We start from the raw sequence: 10,902 nt of genomic DNA, 5'->3' as shown, positions 1-10,902 counted from the left end.
TTTACAGCCCCTCTTTCTCAAATTTCACCTCTACCCTTGCAGCCTCTGCAATGGAGGTCAGAACTGCGACACCAGGAGTTGAAATCACGTGTATTTCAGGCACACCACCGTTCTGAGTCTAAACGGAAAGGTCTCTGGAGATCACATAAAGCTCGGCAATGAAACGACCTCTTTCCTTGGAGTGTTGATTCTCACACCATTTTCTGTGTGCGACTTCATACATAATGGTAAGGAGAGGTGGGCTACAGAGTGATATGGCAACTGTTGTCGTAGGAAAGCTGGACAGGAGCAGAAATGATTAACGAACAAGTTATCACAACAACTGAAGGATTACTTAACTTGTATTTCTCCAAATGTGCGAAGATTCCTCACAAATAATGCAGCAAGAAACAAAATCCAGCTACCACAACGTCACCCAGGATGAGGCTCTCAGTACTAAGCATAAACTACGGCGTCGTAGCGATGAGGCTCCAAGAGGACGTGGGGTTACATCGCTGCCAACAGTCTTATACAGGGTGTTACAAAAAGGTACGGCCAAAATTTCAGGAAACATTCCTCACACACAAAGAAAGAAAATATGCTATGTGAACATGTGTCCGGAAACGCTTACTTTCCATGTTAGAGCTCATTTATTACTTCTCTTCAAATCACATTAATCATGGGATGGAAACACACAGCAACAGAACGTACCAGCGTGACTTCAAACTCTTTGTTACAGGAAATGTTCAAAATGTCCTCCGTTAGCGAGGATACAAGCATCCACCCTCCGTCGCATGGAATCCCTGATGCAGCCCTGGAGAATGGCGTATTGTATCACAGCCGTCCACAATACGAGCACGAAGAGTCTCTACATTTGCTACCGGGGTTGCGTAGACAAGAGCTTTCAAATGCCCCCATAAATGAAAGTCAAGAGGGTTGAGGTCAGGAGAGCGTGGAGGCCATGGAATTGGTCCGCCTCTACCAATCCATCGGTCATCGAATCTGTTGCTGAGAAGCGTACGAACACTTCGACTGAAATATGCAGGAGCTCCAGTGTGCATGAACCACATGTTGTGTCGTACTTGTAAAGGCACATGTTCTAGCAGCACACGTAGAGTATCCCGTATGAAATCATGATAACGTGCTCCATTGAGCGTAAGTGGAAGAACATGGGGCCCAATCAAGACATCACCAACAATGCCTGCTCAAACGTTCACAGAAAATCTGTGTTGATGACGTGATTGCACAATTGCGTGCGGATTCTCGTCAACCCACACATGTTGATTGTGAAAATATACAATTTGATCACGTTGGAATGAAGCCTCATCCGTAAAGAGAACATTTGCACTGAAATGAGGATTGACACATTGTTGGATGAACCATTCGCAGAAGTGTACCCGTTGAGGCCAATCAGCTGCTGATAGTGCCTGCACACGCTGTACATGGTACGGAAACAACTGGTTCTCCCGTAGCACTCTCCATACAGTGTCGTGGTCAACGTTACCTTGTACAGCAGCAACTTCTCTGACGCTGACATTAGGGTTATCGTCAACTGCACGAAGAATTTCCTCGTCCATTGCAGGTGTCCTCGTCGTTCTAGGTCTTTCCCAGTCGCGAGTCATAGGCTGGAATGTTCCGTGCTCCCTAAGACGCCGATCAATTGCTTCGAACGTCTTCTTGTCGGGACACCTTCGTTCTGGAAATCTGTCTCGAAACAAACGTACCGCGCCACGGCTATTGCCCCGTGCTAATCCATACATCAAATGGGCATCTGCCAACCCCACATTTTTAAACATTGCACTGACTGCAAAACCACGTTCGTGATGAACACTAACCTGTTGATGCTAAGTACTGATGTGCTCGATGCTAGTACTGTAGAGCAATGAGTCACATGTCAACACAAGCACCGAAGTCAACATTACCTTCCTTCAATTGGGCCAACTGGCGGTGAATCGAGGAAGTACAGTACATACTGACGAAACTAAAATGAGCTCTAACATGGAAATTAAGCGTTTCCGGACACATGTCCACATAACATCTTTTCTTTATTTGTGTGTGAGGAATGTTTCCAGAAAGTTTGGCCGTACCTTTTTGTAACACCCTGTATAGGAGTGGCAGAGGGCGCTCATGGTACGGAGCTGCAGGAGGCATGGCACAGCACGCGCGCACCATTGGGTCTGCAGATCCCGCACGATCACTATCGGCGTCAGATGGAACCTTGCAGTTTTGTTGCTATAACGCCCGTGGTGTGGCATCAATATGTGACACTACATGCCTCACCCGCCCTTCAAACCTTCTTACCGCTGTTGTGTGGTGTAGATGAGTGAACAACGACGGCGGGGGGTAGGGGGAGGGGAGGTGGGGGGAGATCTGCACGCAGGTGGCAGTGAGAAGACGAGAGACGAAACAGAGGCTGCTGCCGACTCCCGCAGACGCCCCAGCATATCATGGAAGAGTTCATAACAGTTAACAATACTGGTTGTCGAAGTTGGAGTATTGCTCATTACTCACTGATATAGGCTAAACGTTTGGTACACCAAGGAGTACTGTGCGGAAAGCCGAACTAACATAGAATGAAATGTTGCAAAAGACGTGTCATCCTAATTAGAAGAAAATCTATCATGATGTGTAGAAATTCTGTAAGGTTCGTGCCTCAACCATTGATAGGCCAACATGGAACATGTGAGAGAATGGTTCAAATGCCTCTGAGCACTATGAAACTTAGAACTACTTAAACCTAACTAAGGACAAAACACACACACCCATGCCCAAGGCAGGATTCGAACCTGCGACCGTAGTGGTCGCGCGGTGCCAGACTGTGGCGCCTAGAACCGCTCGGCCACCCAGGCCGGCCATATGAGAGATATAAACCAACGAGACGTGCATCCAAACAGACTAAAAAAACTAAGTAGAAAACACAAACTAATCTCCATAGCATTTCACCGACGATCATCAATTCGGCGAGCGAACAATATTGTGTACCTTGCACTTGACGAGCAGTAATTAGAGTGCGTTAGGTTTTAGTAATGAGCACAAGATAATGACTGCCTCCCAGCCAGTACAGCGTTTTCATGTTTTCAAAATCATAACGGGTTCTCTTTTAGTAATTTAATATGGCGAGATGTGACGCTTGCTTGATCTATGACGACTCTCAGGTTTAAATTTTTTTTAAATCCAAAATAGATAGATCTTTGGCTGCATTCAGTGTAACTGGGAGATGAAGAAGCTTGCACATTACAGAGTAGCATGGAGAGCTGCATCAAACCAGTCTCAGGACTGAAGACCACAACAACAACAACAATGGACCAACAACCTTCAGCATCTTCAGGAGTACCACGAAAAATGACCTTTTATGTCATATCTGATCATTATATTTTGGGTAACTCTCGTACGATGACTCTAACCATCAATTTGGTTAAAACACATTCATATGATTACATCTTTGATTTGTTACTGACCCGAAAGTTCCGTCATAGGAAGGACGCATTTCGTTATCCTGTACGAAGAATCAACAGCAGTTGTCTCTCACCTACATCTCTTCGTGAACATACACAGTGAAACGTCCCCTTAGAAAATTTAGTGAATTACTGTGCTGGTAAATCCCTTACGTTATTTGATTTTCAAACAGCTGAGCAGAACTGAACGTACTCACACATTTCACTCTTTACCTATTCTGATAAACACTAAACTGGCACACAATATTTTTAGCGCAACGCAATCTGACTTTCAAAAATCCCTACAAAAGGATGGCCCTGACTAACATTAACCTATACCTTTCACAAATCACTTACCTCACCAAAAATCTTCGTTATTCGAACTACTGCAATACAGCGAGCGCCACTACTGCCAGTTAAATAAAAGATTCAAACTACTGAAGGCACTAAGTAGAAATGAAAGATTTTGATAGAGAACAAACAATGTATTTACCTTAATAGTGTTCAAAATTCATAATATAGATAGCAGTTCATGACATCCATTCTTACAGATGTACTGTTTCTGATGGACACACGTCCAGATCATCCGCTCTCAAAAATCCGCCATCTCACTTCCCCACATCCACCACTGCTGGCGGCTCACCTCCAACTGCGCAACGCTACGCGCTGTTAACAGCCAACAGCCCAACACTACAATAGCGAATATTACAACAATGCCACCCAGCCGCATACTGCACACAGCACAGCCAGTGATTTTCATACAGAGCGCTACGTGGCGTTACCAATATAAAAACCTAAACAGCCTAGTTACAACAGGTCTAACGTAATCCATTGGAAGATCCTAATCAAAAGTGATTCACCTATGATGGACGTCGCTTACAAAACCCGCTAGTTCGACCTTTATTTGTTATTCATTGGTACGGTACCATTATCAAGTTGGACTAAAAAAGGATGTGAAGAAGATTCGAAGCGGCGACTGCCAAACAAACTTAAATGCAAAACGTTACGACAATGGCGGCTACAACCAACCGTACGTGCGTGGAGCGCGGGTTGCCGCATCTACAATCCGCAGGTAACACTTGTAACCTCCCCGCAAAAATGTAAGTCTAATCTTACTCAAATGGAAATGGACCTAGAGCTAAGTGTAACCTTCCCAGAGAAATTTAATGACAATGACAATAAATCTGAACTAGCAATCTGACCCAAATGTAAGCTGCCCACAAAATGTAACAATTCAATGATAATGAAAACGCAAATAGACCGAAATGTCGATCTTAGGCCCTGTGCAATAATTAAACTCAAATTCTTACCTCAGTAAAACTGCATCTGCTCTTATTTTTCGCCATAGCTCGAAGGAAATGCATTGCAAAAATTTTGAATTTAAGGGAAACTTTTCTTTAAGGAATACCAAGGGAAATATTTCTTTCAATAAAATGTTTGTTTTGTTAAAATGCTTGGTTTGAAAACAAAGTTATTATTAGGGCAATTCTTGAACAACTTAGTTACAGTTAATTTACATTACATTATCAAATGCGCGCAATGCTGCTTCATTACCTTATTAAAAAATGTACCTTGTCCTGAATCTTGACCAGAGTGCCATGTCGACGCCCGCCGACTCCTCACACACGACTCCGACTATCTCTCGTCCTGAATCTTGACCAGAGTGCCATGTCGACGCCCGCCGACTCCTCACACACAACTGCGACTATCTCTCGCGCGCTACTACCACAGACTAAGTCATCTCGCATGCGCTACTACTCTCCAACTGCTAACTCGCAGCTGCACACTCGCGCGGTCAAGCGCAGACTAGGAACGACAAATAGCTCTCTGGTCAGAGACTTTGCAATGCCTCGCCATCGCCGCCGCACAACATACGTGTTTCACACTACTACAGACGGTCGTACACAAACAGAAACAACACAAATAACACGGGCTGTTTTCGGATTTTCTCCCGCTATCGTGACGGCTTCGGATGGTGCCAGCCGTGCTGCTAGCGTCTTGCATGTCGCAGTCCACAGCGCTGCGATCGCGGGCGCTTCTTGCCTTCTTCCCTTCCGCGATGCCACGTGCCCGCTGTATGCACGCGTGTACTCTTCCACCATGCGAGTATTTAGAGCACCGCCCGGCAGCTCCTCGGCAACGTGCTTAGCGTGCGCTGGCCGTGTACATCCCCGAGTTCGTCGAGGATGCATCACCGCCGCTTTCGAGACATGAAGCCAGGATCGAGTGCCTCATCTGCGTCGCGTCTATCGACTTCACCAACGGACCATCCTCCAGTCAGCTCGCTTCGCTGGACGTCGTCTCAGGCCGTACAGGACTGCCGCCTCGATGGACCTTGACTGCTACTCGTCCTCGAGCGACCTACCGCTCTCGGCTTCACAGACTGCACCTCCGTTATTGTAATTCAGTTCATTAGTGCCAATATAAGCACAGTTCTCTACTAACGGTGCGCCTCGGTTGCAACACATCGCTCCTTCTGGTCACGAACACGAAGGTGGGGTGCCTAGCTGGGAAACGTATTCTCCGAACTGCGAGAGCCCCCGTTGCAATTGAGCCAAGAAACATATTACTTCCTCCAACTTACATCTCGCATAATGTCAATTATTTGTGTTAAGTAAAAACTCTCAAGCTGCATCATGCTTCGTCACCCCCCATGCCGCCCTCCACTCCCCAGAAGCCCGCTCCTTATAATTGGTCGGTTGAGTCAGTTCAGCGGTTGCAGGAAAGCAAAGGCATATCATCTCCAAATGGCCAGTATTCGAACCGGATTTACTTACTTTTGTGATCACAAGGATAGTTACAGAAATTGTGGAGTATATGAAGAGGGACTTCACGTCCACCACAAAAAGTGAGGAGAAGGTGGAAATATGAACCTGGTGCTCCAGTATCATCGCTATATCCCGTACTTGCTTGCGAACTACAGATGTAGATATGGTTATAACGTGCACTAGGGAAGCATAAAAACCACTTTTGTTCATGTTATGAGTTTTTTAATCACAATATTACGTTGTTATTTTAATCTCATACTTTTCGTAGCTGTTGCCTGATGATCAAGCATTATACGAGGAGAACTGTCTTACCATCGTCAGCTTTACCAGTATTTCAAGGAAAGATAGTGTTTTGTCTCCTGTCGAAACCGAGGAAATAAGTGACAGAGGAATCTGCAAGTTGGGGAACAGTGACAGAATGGCAGAAGCATCTGGTTGCGGTATAGCTGAAGGAAAATCCTGATTTACGGCTGAAGAGGAAAAGCTAACAATACTTTATGATGACAAGACATAGATTTGAGCCCTGCTTCCAAATATGAACCCTACGCAAGTCCATTGTCCCGTCTCATTTCATAAGATTTGAGCGTGGAGCACCTATTAGCTGTAAATCCACAAAACTGTGAAGCTGAAGCTTATACTAAAGGCGAAAGTTCAGTGTCCGTGAACACAGAATTAACCACTTGAAACCAAAATCGCTTAAGGCACAGTGTGTAGAACAATGAGATGGAATGATTAAATTGATGTAGAGTTTACATAAAATTTGAACAAATTGTAATATTTATAGATTGCGTTAAATTTTTGCCAACTTATACTAACAAGTTTAATACTGAGTGGAGATACCTTCAGGTCTTTTGGCTCTAAGGAGAGTTTCACAGAACTATTATATCAAAAATGAGAAAATGAAAGAGAAAATCGAAACTTTTCCACAGAAACCAAAGAACCGTCCACTTAAGACTTTAATGATATTCTAAGGCCGGTAAGTTCGTCCCCAATTGGAATTTATATATAAATCACATATCGTCCACTGGTAGGTGTCGACTAAGAAGTGTAACAGGCCGATGCCCAAATGTTTTGATTTGTGCGTCTACGCCAGAGTCATCAGTATTGTTGTGTATCAGCTCGTAGACGCCACTGACGGCTGCAGTGAATTGGAGCCGAAAGTAAACCGATATCAGAGGACGTATATAATCACTTATACTCACATACCACATTCACATACAACATTCAGAAAGTCGTGTGTTGAAGTTGCGTAATGCAAACGGTTTCATCGGAGAGATCACTGGCAGCGTTATCATGGCGAAATAAACGTAAACCGGGTTTCGTGGAATTCAACTGACATGGCAGAACGACCACTTCCGTCCTTATATCAAGCTCTAGAGGGTATATTCTGTGGATTTCACTGACAGCAAGTAATGCGCGTCTTCTCGGACTGTGATGGTTAGGCAAGGACTTATCCTTGTCCAATGCGGGTTCGCGTTCAGTGTTAGATGATCTTGTTGTAGATGGGACGCTAAAATCTCTCCATTCATCCTTTACTCCGTTTCCTTGGAGACAATAAGAATCAGGAGGATATCCATATGGACAATGCGGCAAGGTCTACCGCCACACCCTCCTTCCGTTTTTACCGCGACATGCAGCAGGGATCTACCTGAAAAGAAAGCTGCGCAAGTATTCACCCAGATCTTGATGAGATTTTAAAGTGGAAGCAAAGATTGGCAACTTGCTTTGAGTATTCAGAAACGTAAAACTGTGCAACTGTTAAAACGCAAACGTAATCAGTTAACTCATTCAAATATGCTGATGTAACAGTTGATGGGGCTATAAAGTGGAATGATGACATAACTTCGATAGAGGGCGAAACTGGTGACGGACCTCGTATCTTAGGTAAGATACTGGGAAAATGCACGCTGTTTATAAAACAGACTGTTTGCAAAACACTCATGCTTCCCATCCTAGAGTATTGCTAAACTGGGACCAACATCCAATCGAACTATACTTAGAAAGCCTATTTAGAAAATTTCAAGTACTAGTATCAGGAGAGGAATCTAGGACTACGCTACAAGCCCTTTCATAGAGATCACGTGGACAACTTAGACTAGACACACTACCTACATACGTACTTCAGCGCTCACTCTAGAGGCCCTCCATACGCGAATAGAACGGGAAGGAACACTAATACGTGACACTGTGAGAAGTACCTTCTGTCATGCACTTCACACTGATGTGAATGTACACGTAGCGGTATAAACAGGAATTCATGGTACTCCGTTTCGGACTATATTATAAAAATCCTTGAAATCACATCATTGATGTATCTGGGCTACTAAAATTACGTTTATAACATCGCAGTTAGCGCAGTCAATGCCCTGTAGCAAGTCTGAAGGGAAATATTGGATGTAATCCATATTCTTGTGCTTCATCGCATTTTCAAGGGCACCGTGACCACACAGGGTCCGACAGAATGAATGTTAGGATGTAAGAAGGACAGAACTTCGATGCAAATTGGCAAGTTTATTAAAATACACATTGAAAACAAAGAAAAACATATGTCATTACATATCACATGCGGCCTTTACTTAGTTCTGATATAACACCAAACATGGACCAATGATTCCAAACGTAGCCATTATAACATATATTTTGATAAAACCAGGAAAGTGAACTCATATGCCTGATTCAGTGGTCCTTAAGGGACATGATAATGATATGTCGAGTGGTATTTCTGATTATGGACTCCTAAGTAATAATTCCTGTTTTGTTGTTTGAGCTAAAAATATTGCGGTATTATATTAACTACACTGAATGAACAGAAAAAACTATTTCTTTCAGTTGTACTTATAAAAAAAGCAGCCTTCAGTAAAACATATGTATACTCGTTATGCGATACCAATCTTTGTTCTACGAAGTTATAATTATTTTATCTACGAAGAAAGAGACATTAGATCGTTTCCTTCTTCCCTTTGTGGCAGCGACGCGATACGGATGTAATGTCTTCACTGTAACGTTTTGCTAATAATAATTGGACCATGACGCAACGATCGGGCGCTTATGCGCTCTATCGTTAGTTATTTTATTACTAGGAAGTCGAACCTGCATCTTAATTCGATGTCTGATTAACTTCTTACAAAATAATCTGTTTTGTATGAACACTAACTGCATATACGACCGATCGTCACCAAGTGCTCCGTTAACCGTTGGTGACCACTTTGCCCTGAATTTAATTTTCACTCAAGCTAGCAGAGCCAATTATTTAAAGTAAAAAATAATCTGTATTTACAACAGTTTCAGTTCCAGATAACGATAATTGTACTTTCTCTTTTTTTACCGCGTTTGAAGTGGACTTTTTTGTTTGAGACTTTCTGACAGGCATGAACGAGAAAGTTAATCACATAATACGAAAATAACCACTACACCAAGCCGCAGCACACAGTCACACATTCACTGTGCACGGGTTTCTCATGCAACCGACGAGAATTAGCTAGGTCACGCGTTCTCCAGTACCTGTAAATCTGTTTATTTCGTCTAGACAAAAACGGGGCATCATCCGACATCATTATGTTGTTCCGCATCTGGAGTTCGGCTGCTAAAATTCCCAGGAAGCGCAAGGCAAAGGTTCGTCGGTCAATTTTATCTTATTCGTTTAGTTCCTGTATGACCTGCAATTTACGAGGGTAAAAATGCAGGTTTTCACGTCGCAGGGAACGACGTGACATTGTTAGCGCCGAGACGTGTCTGGCAGCGGAATAGTGAAGACTTCGAAGAGTGTCTCGTATCCTCAACTCGTTCCGCGGTGTGCTGTGTCCATCGTCGCCCTGGACTTTCCTTCTTTACACGAGATACAGTAATCCTCAATTCTTGCAGCCCACCGAATAATCTTCCAATCGTTCGGGTCTTTATTATGTCGTCTGAACTCGAAATGGTGACGGAAGAGTCACTGAACTGTGGCGCTCTCAATTCCACAAGGTCATAATTACAAATTGCCATCCTTCCTTAATACAGCGCCGGCCGCGGTGGCCCACCGGTTCTAGGCGCTTCAGTCCGGAACTGCGCGACTGCTACGGTCGCAGGTTAGAATCCTGCCTCAGGCATGGATGTGTGTGATGTCCTTAGGTTAGTTAGGTTTAAGTAGTTCTAAGTTCTAGGGGACTGATGACATCAGATGTTAAGTCCCATAGTGCTCAGAGCCATTTGAACCATTTTTATATTAATACCTTCAGCTGCTAACGGGCGTTGATATATATCAACGGGGACAGGTGAAAATGTGTGCCCCGACCGGGACTCGAACCCGGGATGTCCTGCTTACATGGCAGACGCTCTATCCAGCTGAGCCACCGAGGGCACAGAGGATAGCGCGACTGCAGGGACTATCTCGCGCACACCACCCGCGAGAACCACATTCTCACCGTGTATGTCCACACAGTACATTCGTTGTGTCCCACCCCAACACACTCATTTCTCGTGGAAGACATTCTTACCAAGTCCCGCAAGAGGTCGGGGAATATGTGTGTATCCGCACAGAAGATGAAGGTCATGGCCAGTATTGCCAGAACTATATACTTATATGGATAGGGTGTCTGTACTTTCGGACATGTCGGAAAGTATGGACACCATATCCGTGTAAGTATATGTATCCATTCACGTCCATCGTGCATTCCGACGGAGTTGGGCAATTCCAGCAGGACAATGCGACACCCCACACGTAGAGAATTGTTAGAGAGTGG

The 10,902-nt window shown here is 44.2% G+C and overlaps 1 non-coding gene across 1 annotated transcript; it reads right to left on the bottom strand.

Annotated features, from left to right (window-relative positions):
* Positions 1-10,445: 10,445 nt before the first annotated feature.
* On the bottom strand, positions 10,446-10,520 carry Trnat-ugu. The gene has a single exon. It is a non-coding gene; the product is annotated as a tRNA-Thr (tRNA).
* Positions 10,521-10,902: the final 382 nt, after the last annotated feature.

This window comes from Schistocerca piceifrons, chromosome 3 (genome assembly GCF_021461385.2).
Source record: "Schistocerca piceifrons isolate TAMUIC-IGC-003096 chromosome 3, iqSchPice1.1, whole genome shotgun sequence".
Classification (NCBI taxonomy): domain Eukaryota; kingdom Metazoa; phylum Arthropoda; class Insecta; order Orthoptera; family Acrididae; genus Schistocerca; species Schistocerca piceifrons.
The sequence above is the reverse complement of the archived record's forward strand: the minus strand, read 5'-3'. Positions and strand labels throughout refer to the sequence as shown.